The following is a 16,164-nucleotide window of genomic DNA, read 5'->3' as shown; positions in this document are numbered from 1 at the left end:
AACAAACTAAATCGTGCCTCGTGCTGCTAAACTACTTCTTGGCTTACTGACTGCTAATCACTGGTGGTGAGGCTTCAAGATATCAGAGAAAAAGTTTTTATCTGACAAACAGGATTGTGCAGTAGATAGTCTTTTTCCCTCATTTTGTAGTTTTTTAGAATATGCCAACATAACATAATAAATTTGAAACCATCCGGGCTACTAAGGGATTTTCTGATATTGTAACAAAATTCCACGAAAAATTGCAGAAATCCGAGGTATTACAGAAGTCTGGTTATTTTAGTCGTATTGGCACATGCCTGTACTTTCCAGGGAGAGCCACCCAGTGGCAGCTGGCTGTATTTATTGTGTATTTTTCTCACGCACTGGCTTTTATTTTCACTGATTAGCACATTCCTAACTTCTTGCTTTTACATCTTTTCAGCAGTCAAGAAAATACATTTTTTCAGCTCAGATTCGCAAGTAGTAAAATTACATTAAAAATTATGTCTGAATTGAGGCACTGTCTTCTTGAGACTTACAACAGTAAAGTTCTTTACTACAAGAGTGGTGAGGTGCTGGAACAGGCTGTCCAGAGAGGTTGTGGATGCCCCGTCCCTAGAGGTGTTCAAGGCCAGGTTGGATGGGGCCCTGGGCAGCCTGGGTTAGTATTAAATGGGGAGGTTGGTGGCCCTGCCTGTGGCAGGGGTTTGGAGCTTCATGATCCTTGAGGTTCCTTCCAACTCAGGCCATTCTGTGATCAGAGATGACTGGGAAAGTAGGGAATCTGCAACAGAACAAGAAATTGACCCACCAACTACTCTTAAGATCATAATAAAAAATTCTCCATGGTTTGGTTCAGATTCCGGAAAAGCACTGCTGTGGTCTTGTTAGAGTCAGTTATTCTTGGGGCAAACAAGAAAAGGAAAGGCAGCATATGTCATGGGCTGGAATGACCACAGGCAAGCCATGGGTTCCATCTGCTAGCAGAGCAACCACGCTCACTGCAGCTTGCTTTCAAGCAATACCAAGCAGATAGGAAGGAATGGGATAATGGACAAGCATCTGAAACGCCATTGGAAACCCAAAGGTAGCTGAGTTGATTTTTTGAAAGAGATGGTTGCCACTACAGAGCAGGGAAAAAAAGAAAATAAATAAATAATTAAATAAATAAAAGCAATTATATATGCATAATAAACCAAGGAAACTTTTTCAGGTGAAAAATAAAAGAGTTTGCAAGGACAGATGATAGCAGGATAGCAGTAGAGTTTTAAACTGCATAAAAACGAGGAAAGCAATGAAAGAAAAAAATGGATCCAGGGTGATTTCTGAAAACAACAAATATACTTGCCTTGAAGTAGGACACAGTACATTACTGAAAAGTGTACATTTGATGTTGTGTTGTGTGGAGGCTTGCAGAAGATATATTCAGGAAGATTAGGATAGCAACAATACAAGAATTTAGGGATAATCTAGAACATGGGAAAAAAAAAAAAAAAAAAAAAAAAGAGCCATCAATTCATCCTTGTAGCAAAGAAGGATAATAACTTTCCATGCTGCACAAGACAGAGCTTTGCCAGCAGATTGAAGAGAGCTGATCCTTGCCCTCTGCTCAGGACTGGTGAGATACATCGGGAGTGCTGACCAGGTCTGGGATCCCCCGTAGAAGATCCCCCGTGCACTTTGAATTTGCTCCACTGGAGCAAATTCAGCACAGGGCCACAAAGGTAATGAAAGGACTGGAGCATCTGACCCAAGAGGAAAGGCAGAGGCTGCTCAGCTTCAAGAAGAGGAGGCTCAGGTCAATTTATTCATGTGCATAAATACTTGGCAGGGGAGTTCCCACTCTTTGAGGTGTTCAAAACATCAAAAAGTCTCACTGACCCTGCCCTCCACAGAACCTGTAGTAGAGAATTTTCAGAGGCACTTCCAACCCCAGCTACTCTGGGATTCTACACAGTAAGGAAGTAGAAAATACAGAATTCAGTACAAAAGACAATAAATACTTCTCTGTAAATATTTGTTGTTACTGTAACATAAAATAACAGTGATGTTTGAAATCACACCTTCACAGTACACGAAAACATGGGACTGTAAGCACAACAATGCAGTAAATAAAAGCTGGGTACATAATAACATAAAGAAGTAATAGAACAATTACAAAGAATAAATACGGAGACTAAAGTCGAAGATTTTTATGATCAAAGCAACTTTGGATATTTCACAAGTCAGGCTATTCTGCCTACTACATGTTTCTATGCATGTATGAGCGAGACATATGTTTATTAAAATCACTTAATAGCAACTATTAGCTCACATGAAAATTTCAGGAAAAAAAGACAGTCTTATGGGTTTGGTTACTCAAAAAGGAAACAAATTACAGTGATTTCAGTTATCACTAAGCAAAAATGGAAACAAATAGAAAACAAACCAAAGGAGAAGCCAAAGGCCACATTTCCATAGCAAAAGATATTACTGGAACAAGTCTGACTGCTGGCCTCAAGGAACCAAAAAGAAAAGTAGGAATAGTACCTAATAAACTGAGAAGTTTAATTTAAAGTTAGTATTAAATAATGTTTGTATTGCTCTGGGTATTCTAGAAATACTGAAAAAATGTAAGGGCCATGTGTATATCAGGTAAAGTTGATTATTTTCTTTTTTTTTTTTTTTCCCCCCTTAATTTGCTGTTCAAGTTTTATTTGATTGGTAGTTGGCATCTTAATGACTTAGTAGATATTTTCATAAGGAAAGAACTAGAGAAGTCATCAGAAATTGGATGTGCTTCAGCATCATCTTAAAAACTGAGCCTTTCTTGCAAAGTCAGTCAAGGAAAAGAAAAGACAATAACATAATTATATACACCCAGATACCAGGCCGAGGAGCATTTTATAGCAGAGTGTAATTGACATTCTCCTATGAATTCACTACTACTACAGGTAAGTAGGAAATATTTCAAAACAATCCAGACTCACCCAGGCGTGATATGTGATGCAGCAATCACAGTAATTTACATGTAGCTGTGTACCAGAATTCTGCACTTTGGACTCAATACTGTTATGCCAAAGCAAAACTCATTCCTCTTCTGGATTATAGCTGCTTTCTGCCCATAAAGCAAATTGTTTGCTTATCACTTACAGTCTGGAGTGTGAGAAAGGTAGACATGTTGTACGTGCTATTCTCCTGCAGGCCTGCAGGTTCTATAGTGAGACTGCTGAGGTCAACTGAGATGACAGGTCCCTGATCACTGCCCTGTTGGACTTGCTGTTTGCTTGTGTTTAAATCGGGTACATTACCCTGAAGAAAAGACTGGCAAGTGGAGAGGCATATCTCCACATCTCCACAGTTATGCCTCACAGCCTCTCCATGATCCCAGGTAAAGAACCAAGCATCAAGCATGAGCTCTCCTAAAAAGCAGAATATGCTTGGTCACTCTCTTGCTACCTTTCAGCTTTAAGTAAAAAGAGGGCTGTAAAGAAATAACTTCAGCTGTTCTGTTGCTTTCCTGTCAAGTATGATGACCTCTGGGATAAGCTAAGCAGGTTTTACCTGCTCTTCCTGACAACAGAAGGGCACTACCCATCCGATATGCAGCTCTTATAGCAGCCCAGGAAAGAGAAAAAATTAACAGCACCCTGATTCATAGCACTGGAAGGGATAGATTGATCCAATCTGTACTGGCAGACTGTGGTCAGCAGGAAAGGAGGGGATCAGATAATCATACATCTAATTTATCTCCTTTGCTACGTAAATTGGTCAGCTAAAGTCATGAGGATTAAGAGTTTGGATATACCTTGCAAGCAGTGAGATGTCTGTTAACGTGATCAGCTGAAATGAGCAACAGCAGGTGTATCAATAGTGAGGGGAGAGGAAACTTTGTTCTGTCTCCTAAAAAAATGGCTGCTATGAAGGCATTTCATAATTGAGAAGCTCCTTTTACCTCAGACTGGTAGAAATCATTCTTTTACATTTCCACTTCCCCAGCCAACAAACCTAAAAGGTGCTCAGAATCACCTGCTGCAAATGGAATGTGTGTAAACACACTAAGGAGAGAAGGGCAGTTCGGGCCTCATAAGATTTGCAGTGAGGAGGTAAGGCGTATTTTGTAAGACTGCCTGAGAAACAGACACTCCACCCTTGAACTGCTTCTTTGGCAGTGTACATTCCAGTTACTCATTCTTTGCCTTCTGCAGTAAGTAAACCGAGTACTGCTCGTAAAATTGTAAAATGAACTTTCTCATGATCAGAGAGATTGGTTATATAGTCTCTGAACCTTAGTCAACCAAATAAATGCAGGCTAACAGGCACAGTATATGTACTGTGAATAGCCTCTCTACCTGCAGAAGAACGCAACACATTCAGGAAAAAAACATCGTCTCAGCTTCCCTCCACAGCAGCCTGCTCTTCAGTGAGTGACTGCATATCAGACTTCTTCCTAAGCCTGGTTGTTAGAGCGTACCTGGTGAGAAGTATTTGCATAGTTCAGCAATAGCACAGAGGTTGTTTCTTTCAGGAGATATTTTCTGTATAATGCCATAAATCTTATCTTCAAATTTTATGAGACTACCTTGGGAAAGAAAAAAAAAAAAAGAAAAAAAGAAAAAAAAAAGAAGTTGTAAGCTAAAAATATCTTATTTCAAAGAAAACACGTCTCTCCTTTATTTGCCAAAGTACATAGCTCTAAAATGACTTTAAAGCATCTGAAATATTCAGTGCTTAATTCTGTTATATAATTCTAAAATACTTCACAGCAGTGAAGGGTGGGGCTACAAGAGACCTCTGACATCAAGGATAGGACTGTCCAGGGTTCTCCGTTTTCTAGGACTGAAACTCCACCACTGCACAGTCCTCTCAGCCCTGACAGTGGTAATGATCAGTCCAGAACTCTTCGAAGCCCCGCATTTCTAACCATTTTCAGGAAGATGGCCTCACAGATGCCCCTTCACAGGCAGCAGGTGGCAATACACCTCTTTGTCTACTGCTGCCCACCAGAACAAGGACTCACCCCTGCCAATCAATGGCCCACAACCCACCAAGCAGCATCTGTCCCCCAGCCAACTTCCATGCTTCTTCACATACGCTCCTTCACAGTAGCAATGGTGTCACTGCAGTGTCACTGTCACGTAGTGGGTAGTATTACTCTAAGAGAGGAGATCTCAGTGCAGCTGCCCCTCAAAGAATCAAATCCTCTAGATGAGCCTTCCCATTGTTTTGGTTTCCATAGACTGAACAGAAATGAAGGCAGAAGCAAAGGAAGTGAAGGGTCTTTCTTGGCCTGAAGTGCAGCCTTGGTTACTTGTCTAGTGCTCTAAAACATATACTGATACAGCCCTTTCAGGGAAGCAAAATCTGGTGAAGAGCAGTGGTTACACCTATGTAAGGGGGAAAGATAGAGAAGAATATTTGAGACTTCCTTGAAAATCATCCAACCTATGTCCAACTGCAATAGTTTTAAATCTGTATGATGTTAAGTGGTTTAGAACAGCTGTGGCCCAATGCGGGCCATGCCCTGCCCCCTGCTGCTGCATATCATGGTGGCAGCTCTGCTCTTCTACATCACAGCTGGGCTCAGCAGAGCTCTCCAGGCGTGGGCTGAAGGCAGGATTGGGATGGCAGCCTTAGAAACATGCTGTTAAAAAACAGAGTCTAAGGTTCCATGCTAAAAATAACTTCCTTGAGTTAATCCATTTGGAAGAAAAAAAATCTCTCCATTATTTGACAAACTGCATAGCTCTGAAGTGATTTTAAAGCATCTGAAATGTTCAGTGCTTATTTCTGTTATGCAGTTCCTAAATCCTTCCTCTCCTGCCCTGTAAGCTGTCATAAGAAATGTGCTTTGTTAGCTAGGATCACCTGTTTCACATACGTTGTCTCAGTTGTCAAAATGATAAAAAGTAAATCCTTCCTCCTGCTGAGGTGTATAAAAAAAAACATAGCAGTTCGGGGAAGGAAGAGCTCTTTGATTTACGTCAGCCTTCTAATTACTGCAACATTTTAAAAAGGAAGAAGCAAAAAGCAAAACGGAATCAGTCTTTCCAGAGGTTTCAAAAAAAGTCCTCATTTGGATGCTGTGTACTCTATGCACTTAAACCACAGCATAACTGTGAAAACTGAGGGGAAAAAAATATATATATACTTTATTTTTTTTTTTTGTACGTTTTTGGTTTCTTTAATCTTACAAAAAGTACTGTTGCTGACCAGGTATATCTTTTTTCCATGTGACTAGCAAGGGATAATCACAAAGAAATTAAAGTACAACAGACAAAGATGTATCCAAAGTATTAAAATCACAAGTGGTTTCAAAAGTTTAAATAACACTGCTATTTTGCTTTGAATAAGTGTTATAGTGCTTTAATTGTACTGTTCTCAAAAATGTTTTGCTGTAACTTCTGGCTTTCTAATACCTGACCAATTTCATATACTGCCTGAGCAATTCTTTCCAAGGTCTCCAAAGAGTTCTCCATCACTCTTTTTCATTGATTCAAGCACCTCTATTAGCCATGAGTGAGACTTGCAGACATGCCCCATTTGCTCACATGACTGTCATTTGGTATCCTCAAATACTGTTTCATTCAAATAATCAGCAATCTTTTCATTCTTTCAATTTATTGTATTTCTACCACTATCTGGAACGGAAAGCTTTTTTTTACACAACTATGCGAGTTTTATTTTTCTTGTAGATCACAGACTCAATAGTACTTTTAAATAAGAAGGGTCAAATTCCAATCTCCTCAGTTTATTCAGAACCTTCCTTCACCAAACTTCCAAACCATTTAACTTAAGATCCATATGGACTCTGATTTTGAAACAAGAAAAAGCATTTTCTAATCTTACATTGATTTTTTTTTGGAGTTGAAAGTGCTTAATGTTTTCAGAGAAGCACAATATAGATTTAGGGCTTGGTCCATTCATGTAAAACTCTAGTATGAAGAAGGTAATAAGCTGACCTTCTGAGTTCCCTCCTAGCCTAAATTAATACTCTTCTCTGAAAATCAATGGTGTTAAGCTCTTAAAAACAACAACAACATCGACAACACTTACTACTTTATTTGATGTATACTGTATTATTTAAATACATCTGGAAATAGTATATTATTATACTAAATCTTATATATTTCCATATATATTTTATATTCATGTAATGTTATCTGTTAAAATATGTATATTATACATACTAAATAATTATAACTGCTTACTATCATATCTATATACATTTATCATTAGGATTCACTGCGATTGTAATCATTCAGAATTAGTACCATTTATTTTCAAAGTTCATATCTTTTTTAAAACAGTTGTGAATTAACCAGAACTGACCTTTCCTACATTTCAGATGCCCCTGAGATTTCTAATACTCTGTCCATTCCTGTTCTAGCACGCTTACATGCTGCACCATTAATCATTGGAGAACTTGCTACAAAATGCATCATGGAAGTAGAATTCCCTATTTACTCATTTCTTATCTTGTTTACAGAAATACAACAAACAAAGATAGTAGGCAAAGACATCCAAGAAAAATGTAGTTTGATGTTAAAACTTTAATCTAGTTTGTTCAGTAAGCAGTGACAAAACAACAGATATAAAACAAACATGCACGTACACAAACACCAAGCACATTTAAGGGCATCCATGGGAGAAACATCCATCTTATTTCCCCCTTAAATTCACTGCAAAATCTCCCTCTGACTGCATGGAGAGCAAGAATTTTCTTAGAAGTATTTTTGAAACATTCAGCAATGATGCACACACACATGCTGTGTGGTGCTGTGTGGTGCCCTGGTCATTACCTAGACAGCAATTTTTTTTGCATAGAAGGGATAGAAAAACTCTAAATACACAGCATAAGAAATTCCACTGAACAGTGCATTGCGTCAGACTGTCTTCCTATCTCAAATAATATAGAAGAAATGAATGTATAAAAGAGCAATTAAATATCTTTGTGTTATTATACCAAAAATATAATCTCATATAGAGTGAAGTCAGCTATGAATTTATCTTATAATAAAAGGAACATTCTAATGTCATTAGAAAGGTGATTTTTCTATTTCTGCAGTAAGTATATGAATTTTACCACTGCTACAATGATGTTCATCATCTGAATGCCTAGTCTTACAATTTTATCTATGCACCTAATATCTTTTGGCCTAATACTCTCAATAAAAAACACATATAGACAAATTACTCTTTCATACTTAGGAGAATTTTATTAAATTTTGCAGAATGATCAACTCAGCTTCTAGAAATTAATGTACGTACAGTAATTACTTACAAATATGGGCCAGTCAAGCTAGATGGACGGAGCAGCTTCCATCCTAGCTCTCAACTCCGCCACTAAGGAACTTCTGCTCATGTAGAAGAGTGTCATGACCTGAAGAGAACCAAATGCATATAAATAAACTCTTCTGAAAATGTACCAAGAGCATTACTGGAATTACACAGAAGTCAATACCAAATAGCTGCAACATGAATATATTATTCTGTTAGTGCACCACTGCTGGGTAGACTGAAGTTGCAAAAGCCCCAAAACATGAGGGAATACCACATGTGACTGCAGCGGGCAGTAGTTTTCAAGAAGTTACTCTGGGAAAGTTGAGCAGAAAACTGTCTTCAGAAAGAAAAGAAAATCAGGGACCTGCTGTTGAGAAACCACTTTTTCAACGCAGGCCATTCTATGATTCTATGATTCTAGACAGTTTATACAAGTCATGTAATCTGACCTTTTATCTAACTACTTAATAACCTTTTGAAATAGCCCATATTTGATGGCACAGGTAGAGCCATCTTTATGTTGTGTATGTGTATCTATAACAAATCTTGATGAAGAAGATTGTAGGGCTTCAGGATCCAGTACTTAAATCCGATCACTCTAGTCCCCTATGATGCTTCATAGGTAGGTATTTTGTTATTGTTACTGAAGAAAAATAAAAACCTCTTCAGTTTGCCTCTTGCCTTCAGGCTTAGTTGTAATCCAGCTGGATCCTGCAGAATGGGATGTTTCCACTAGCACTACGCTAGCTTTCCTTGACTGCAGCCAGCCATTTCCTCTGCTCAGTCTGGTCTGGTGCAGGTCATCCTTGGCTTGCAGGAGAAGAACAAGTGGAACTGATTGGTCCGAGGGACAAATGATTTCCCTAAGTTTTGTGTATTGTCCTTCTCCACCATTACACTAGGGAAGTGCATTCTTTAATTAGGTATCCTAAGTAATGTTTAAAATATGTAGTCTCTCCAGATTATCAAATTATCGAACTGTCAAACTCAGTCCTTGAAGAACAGTTTGTATATCCAGTTTCTCTTTGGGTGACTGGGCTTTTTGCTGTATTGATTTGTAATAGATATGTTTCAAATCTCTCAGACTCTCCTCAGGATATTCTGTTTTTTACCTCACAACTTCCACTGCTGAAGAGCACCTTTCTGTTAGGCAGCTTCATTGAGAGCTTGCTTAACTCCCTTCCTGCCTCTTCTCAAAAATTCCGATTTTGAGAGTTTCTTCTCTTTCTAGTTTGTTTTGTTGTTGAGCTTTTTCAATAAACATAGCTTTAGGGTTCTGCATTAGCAATGTAAGAAAGAAATCTATGCAATATCTTCCCAATTCTATTCACATCCAATTCAATTCCCAGTTAAACACAGCAAGACACTTTTTGTGAAGTTCTAAAAGACTGATGTTCATTTTAGGGTCCCCAGTGAGGTGTTTTTGACAGCTTAGAAGGCAAGTGAGTTTTTTCTATCTCAGGAAGAAACCTGTGCATTTTACTTGTCTGTCAGCATTGCTTTGAACATAGGGCACTCCAAAACAGAGAGCATAAGCTTCAAGAATATCTACTGATGTGTGCCTTCATGTCAGTGTCAGACCTCAGAACTAGAAAAGATCCATACTCTGAATCAATATCTTTCTGCTCTGGCTCCTGGAATCATCAGTCAAGCAAAGATCTTATCTAATCTCTCATTCCAGAACTGGATCTTGCCTGAAAATGTTTTCTTTGGTCATTCATTCAGGAGGTCGTAGGATAGGCTTCAGAGTCCTCTGCCATTAACAGTGAAGGCCTGAAGGAGAAGCAAAGAAGGTCCAAGTGCTTGACTTGCTTCAACTCCTAGAACCATTTACAGATCCACCAGCATCACTGATAGCAAATTCCTGCCCTATCAGCTAGTACTGTGCACAGGGAATTGTGGAACTTTTCCTGGACTTACAGTATGTATTCTCAGGCTTTCTGCAGGATTCAGTCTCCAGGAATCCTTCAGAATCATATTTGACACTTCACATCTCTCAGTCCACACTTTAAGAAAAATACTGTCACTGTTCCTTTCTGAGCAGTGGAAGGCAGGGATGTCAGGAACTCAGACTCAATCACTGCACAGATTCTTCTCACACAAGCTATTAAGCCTCTTCAGTCCTGACTGTGGTGGTGGTTAGTCCAGAACTCTATGAAGCTCACTCTTTTCCTGCATCTCTAACCAATGTTTGTTTGTTTGTTTATTTGTTTTCAGGAAAATGGCTCTTTTATCTCCTCTATCAATCAGAAAGGATTTCTCACCCTACATACAGAATTTCTAGTCACAGAATAAATTCAGGGCTTTTTCACAATGTCTCACTGAGGATATTCCCAAATATTTTGATACTGCTGGAGAGGATCAGCAATACTGAACATAATTTAGAGGACAATCATTCCATTTCTCTAGAATGCCTTTATTTATAAATCAGGCTCTGCTGGACTCTTTTTACCTACTTGGCGACCTTCTGCAAAAGCAGTGGACTGTAAATATCAAGTCCTTGCTGGGACTACAGAGGTTTTGTTTAAGCACCCACTCTCTTCTTTCATTTGGGGAAATTGCTAGAAAACTCAAAAATGCATAAAGAGATTAGAGCTGTAAAAGCAGGAAAAAAATCATATGGCAGCTCCTCTTAAGCCCACACTATCTAACTACCTATCAAGTTTTGCTCCCCTTACTTTATTTTGATCTGCTTAGGTTGAGGAATAGAGGTTATGCATCAGTCACTGCTAATCTTCTAGCAATTTCTACATATCCCTCGGTTGTTAGAAACTGAAGCAAAGGCACATTCTACACTCCACTTCTGGTGAGAAATTTCTTCATATCATGAAATCTGAGGCTGGTATTTGCATCACTTCTGAGTCCTTGGTGATTTGTGTATAGAAGTAACCAGGTCAGTTATCAGCAGTTGTGCTTCCAAAGTAGCCAACATTTAGGCACATAGAAAATCAGTCCAACATGTCTGTCCTTCAGATGGGATATCCCTTCTGACACATACCATGCTTCACCACAAGAATGCAGTCATATTTACTAGCAGATAAGCTTAAATTGTATGCTTTCCCAGCTTTCCAGTCTCTGCAATGGACGAATCACTGGCCTTCTGTGGGGCTCTGCCATTTTGTATTTTAAAATTTTTGATGCTCTCCAGTATCATTTGTCCCTATTAACTAACACCCGTTCTCATACAGAGATATTGTTGAGTTGGGTATTTAAGACAGTCGTGCCATCAGTGACAGATTGTCTTAAAATGATCTCACGACTGTCTTCATCTTCAAAATCTATAGGACACCCCCCTCAGACTTCTTTATTAAACCACTTTGTGAAGCATTAAATAATTGCTAAAACCTCTGGACATGGTTGAGATAGTAGCAGCAACTCTGAGGTCACTGTTTGCTTTAAGTATTTTTACTGTTTGGATGCTGCTTGGAGAAATGTCACATGAAAACTGACTTGCAATACTTCTGAAGTAATCCACTAGTACACTCTTTATGCTGTCTTCTGTCTCTACATCCTATTCCAACTTGTTTCCCTGTTCAAATTACAAAGAAAGAGGAACAGAAAGCATGTGGCTGACTGCTATCTATGGACCTGTCATGAAGTTACAGGGAGCAGAACTAGAGAATGGCCAGAGGTACTCATTGGGAGCATTTACCCTCGAAAAAGAAAAACAACACTGAACTATGTGGGCTTGAGGTAAACTGTGGAAGCCAACTGGTCCAACCTCCTGTTCAAAAGCAGCAGCAGTCAGAGTAGGTTGCTCAGGACCTGTCCAGTTGCATTTTTACTATCTTTAAGGATGCAGATTTGATAGCCTCTCTGCTCCTGTGTGTGACAGCTCTCATTCGGGGGAAAAAAGAATGTTGCTTATTCATTGTCCTTCGTTCCATCAAATCAGAATTTCATGCGTTCTGATTGGTGTCTGTTCTCCTTTGTCCTACTATCATACCACATCTGAGAAAAGAGTAGACCCATCCCCTCCAAATCTCTCATTACTCAGTACAGACAGCAGTAAGATGTCTCCAAGCCTTCTTGTTTCACAGTTGAGCAAACAGAAGAGTCTCAGCCTCTCCTCATTCATTACCTACCAGTCCCCAAGAGTTCTAACTACTGATAGCAACCCTTGTTTTGCCTTAAGGTATAACTAGGTCATAAAGAATTTCCAGAAGAGATTCTAGACATAACTAAGCTCTCCCATTGGTTTTATGACAGAGATCCACAAGTACTGAGATATATGATGTAAACATACATAAAGTTGAAAATAGCAGTGTAGTAAAAAACAAACAATATAGTTCAGTTTTTCTTGACATAGTGTATCTGTTCATAACTCCAGAATTTCCTGGCAGGCAGCTAACATTTGATTTGATGATATGGAGGTTGAAGGTCCTTGAGCAGCAGCAATCTAAGAGCTTGTGGTTGCTGATACTTCATCCCATCCTTAGTCTCCCCCACATCATCTCCTACTTATTCTTAACCTTTCCCATTCTTTTAGCTGTGAAAATTTCTGCTCTTACACCAGCTTTCTGGCACTCATCACTGTAAGTAAGCCAATTCAGCTTCTTGTCAGAAAACTATGCCCTTTTATTTTCTCTAGGTTTGTTCTCTGCCATATTAATGACCTCGGACAACTCAAAAAGAGATCCAAGAAAAACCAGACCCATTTCACAAGAAGCAGAAACTGTGCACAGGCAGGAATAGGATGGCAGTATTAAAACCACCTTCTGTTAGTACTGTCTGCGGTGAGTTCAACTTAACTTGTGCCTCTGCTGGTTGTTATTTGATAATTCAGCCCTGTTCTCTGTGAGGCCAACAGGAATGCAGGTACTGGTTCCTGAGTCATGTGGTGGATAAGGAGAGCAGTGTTTCATGGCCAGAGGGAGCACTGACCTTTACCTTTGCTCTGCCGAGCATTTATTGCATGCGAAAGGTCAACAGTGGGGCTGCTCTGAGCCTTCCTCCCTAAAATAAATGCCATAAGCAAGCAAGCATTACACTGCTGCAAGAGGCTTTGCAGAGATGTGTCAAAAACTTTTGAGGTTCATAGACAAAGAAGTCCATAGATTCTGTGGGATCCATGGGTCTTTTCATTACCTTGAGTAAATAAACTGGACCACCATGGAATTATCAGTACTAAATCCTCAATGCTTTTTCTGTGGATGTTGGGAACTCACCATGTAATAACCAAACTGAAATAGAACCACAAGTGGAGGATACATTTCCTCAAATACACTAAAATGCATTTCCCTTCATATAATTATGTTTCTACAAAATAAAATAAAATAAAATAAAAAGCATATACTTGATTGTATGTTTTAATCAACCCTCTCATTCTGAACTCTCTAGATATAGGATGTGTCTCACATGAAACATTATTTTGTTGTAATTAGTTTTAGTTCTGCTGTATGATGTAAGAGCTCAGGTTAGTGCAGAATTAAAAGAAATTGCTTAAATCCAGTGCAGTGATAGCCTCCAGATTCTCATGCAACTGCACCAATGCTTCTTAGTGTTTTCAATACAGCTCTCCTGGAATTTTTCATACCCACAGCTGGAAACACAGGTCTAGAGTGTGTGCCAATAGAATTTCAATTCTGACTCGGTGTTCAGGTAGAAAAGTGATAAATACTGGTATATAGAGAAATTCACCCAATGCTTTCATTATACATAGTAATTTCACTTATGCTCATTTTTAGAAATATCTAATATCCAGTACAAGAAAGATACACATGAAAAGCCGTTGCCATTTATGGAGAACAAAGCAGATCAATTCATTTGAGAGAAATAAATAAATAAATAAATAAATAAAAAGAAAGCCAGCAAAACACAGCTTGTAAGGAAATCAGTAGAAAACAAACTCAATTTTAATACTCCTCTTAAATGGAGTGTCTATTTTCCTTCAGGAGTAAATTTTGCAGTGAGTTGCCATAATTTCTATATGGAAACATAAATTTCCATACAGAAATGAAAAACCAGGCATCTCAGAGTTAAGGATTTTGAGGCATGGATTATCAACTATAATGCTAATGAATATTTCTATTTCTCTGAATTACCATTTTATTTCTCAAGAATGCTATATAAAAATCTTGAGGATTTTTTTCTGATTTTTCCATTTTCAGTAATATGATACATGTAAATATTTACTGGTTTACAAACTACTTTTCACAGCTGTCAGTATTTGTTGTCTTTAAAAGGTGAGTTTACTTAATCCAAGTTTTCCTTCTGTCCACATGAGAAACAGTAACTACAACAACGATTGCTCAGGCTTTGAATAATGTGAGAGTGATTCTAAATATAAAATGTAATTCAGGGAAAACTATTGTTTAATATCAGGTCAGAAGTAGAACACATCCTACAAGACATCTATTGCATCACCGCAGCCCATGGCTTCACAATAAAACTGTTCTTGCCAAATGGTGACAAAGCACTGTGGACACCTTCCAAAATAAACCTAGTATAGAGAACACAAAGCCGCTCCTTCTGATCTGCTTCCTTTATACCTGTGGAAGGACTCCCTGCAGAGGGGTGCTACAAACCCTGGATTCAGATGGGAGGGCACTGGCACCCAAGGTCATAATCTATTTGCGTTTACTCCCTGGGGTGGTATGAGAGACAAGATTTATTCAAACATGCAAGCATCTGCACGCTCACACATAGCACTCACGTTCCCAGTAGGCAAAAGGGTGTATGTGACAGCCTGACTTAAGGTCCTGGCACACCGTACGTATGTACACCTGCTCTGGGCTAACTCCAAATATTTCACTTCAGCTCTTCATGCAGGAACACAAAGATTGGGGGTCATCAGTAAGGTACAGCAGGATTCAGCCTGCCGAGTTATCTCTGTCACTGACGGGTGGAAAGACACGGACATCTGGCATGCACACTTTATTTCACACGTTATCACATGCTTGGAGTAGCCTGACAGAGTCACATTTTGTCCTCAGTCAATACAAAAGAATCAGCCAGAAAGAGCAGAATTTAGTTACCAATATCCCTCCTCATACTGCTGATAGTAAATATTAAATAAATAAATAAATAAATAAATAAATAAATAAATAAATAAATAAATAGAGAGGAGCTATTGGCCACTGAGAACAGTTCTTTAGAAACAAAGTTCCTCATCTCTGAAAAATGTATTCTAAGTATAGATGTGCTTACAATTGTGTTTACAATCAATGTATATCAAACGTATTTGTTACCTAAAAATATTAAATAAATAAATAAAAAAAACAACCACTGAAGCTATATATATTCAGAAATGGAGAAAACTTTCCATTCAAATTTAGTCTGCTGAACAAGAGGTCAAAAAGTTGCATGTGGAATACAAACAAATCTGCAGTAATTCACATTCCTTGGGAGTTTGAAAACAAGCACCATCTTCAGGAGTGCGTTGGGTTTGGGAATCAAATTAAACTTCGTTGTAATTAAGTTCTCCGTAAGCAATGGGATTCTCCATTATTCCTGCCAGACTTGAGAGGAGTATATTTAACATTCAAAACCATGAATACTAATTCTTTACAAGTAAGATTTTTTTCTTCAGCTTGTATGTTGTTCGATAGGGGAACTGATAGGTAATAATTTAAGCAGCATTCTGTAGACTTGCCTGAGCAAGAACCAAGTCAGAAGCAGAGCAAATGAGTCCACACAGATACCCATGCTCCTTCAGGTACACTGCTTCCATTTCCAAGCTAACTCCTCTAACAACATCTCAGCAGTACAGCCTCATACCACCTTACCATAAAGGTAAGGTCACAGCCCCAACCTTTCTCCTCTGCAAACAGCCTTCTTGGCGCAGGGCCCATTAACAGGTCTGCAAATAGCAACTGTAAACTATGAAAAAATAAAATAAAATTAAAGTGTTCATACACTAAATTAACACTTAAATAAAGGCTGAATGATAGAGTACACTGTTGAATGGAATAGGAAGAA

Source organism: Meleagris gallopavo, chromosome 1, assembly GCF_905368555.1.
Source record: "Meleagris gallopavo chromosome 1, MGAL_WU_HG_1.1, whole genome shotgun sequence".
NCBI classification, from domain to species: domain Eukaryota; kingdom Metazoa; phylum Chordata; class Aves; order Galliformes; family Phasianidae; genus Meleagris; species Meleagris gallopavo.
This window is presented reverse-complemented; position numbering follows the sequence as displayed.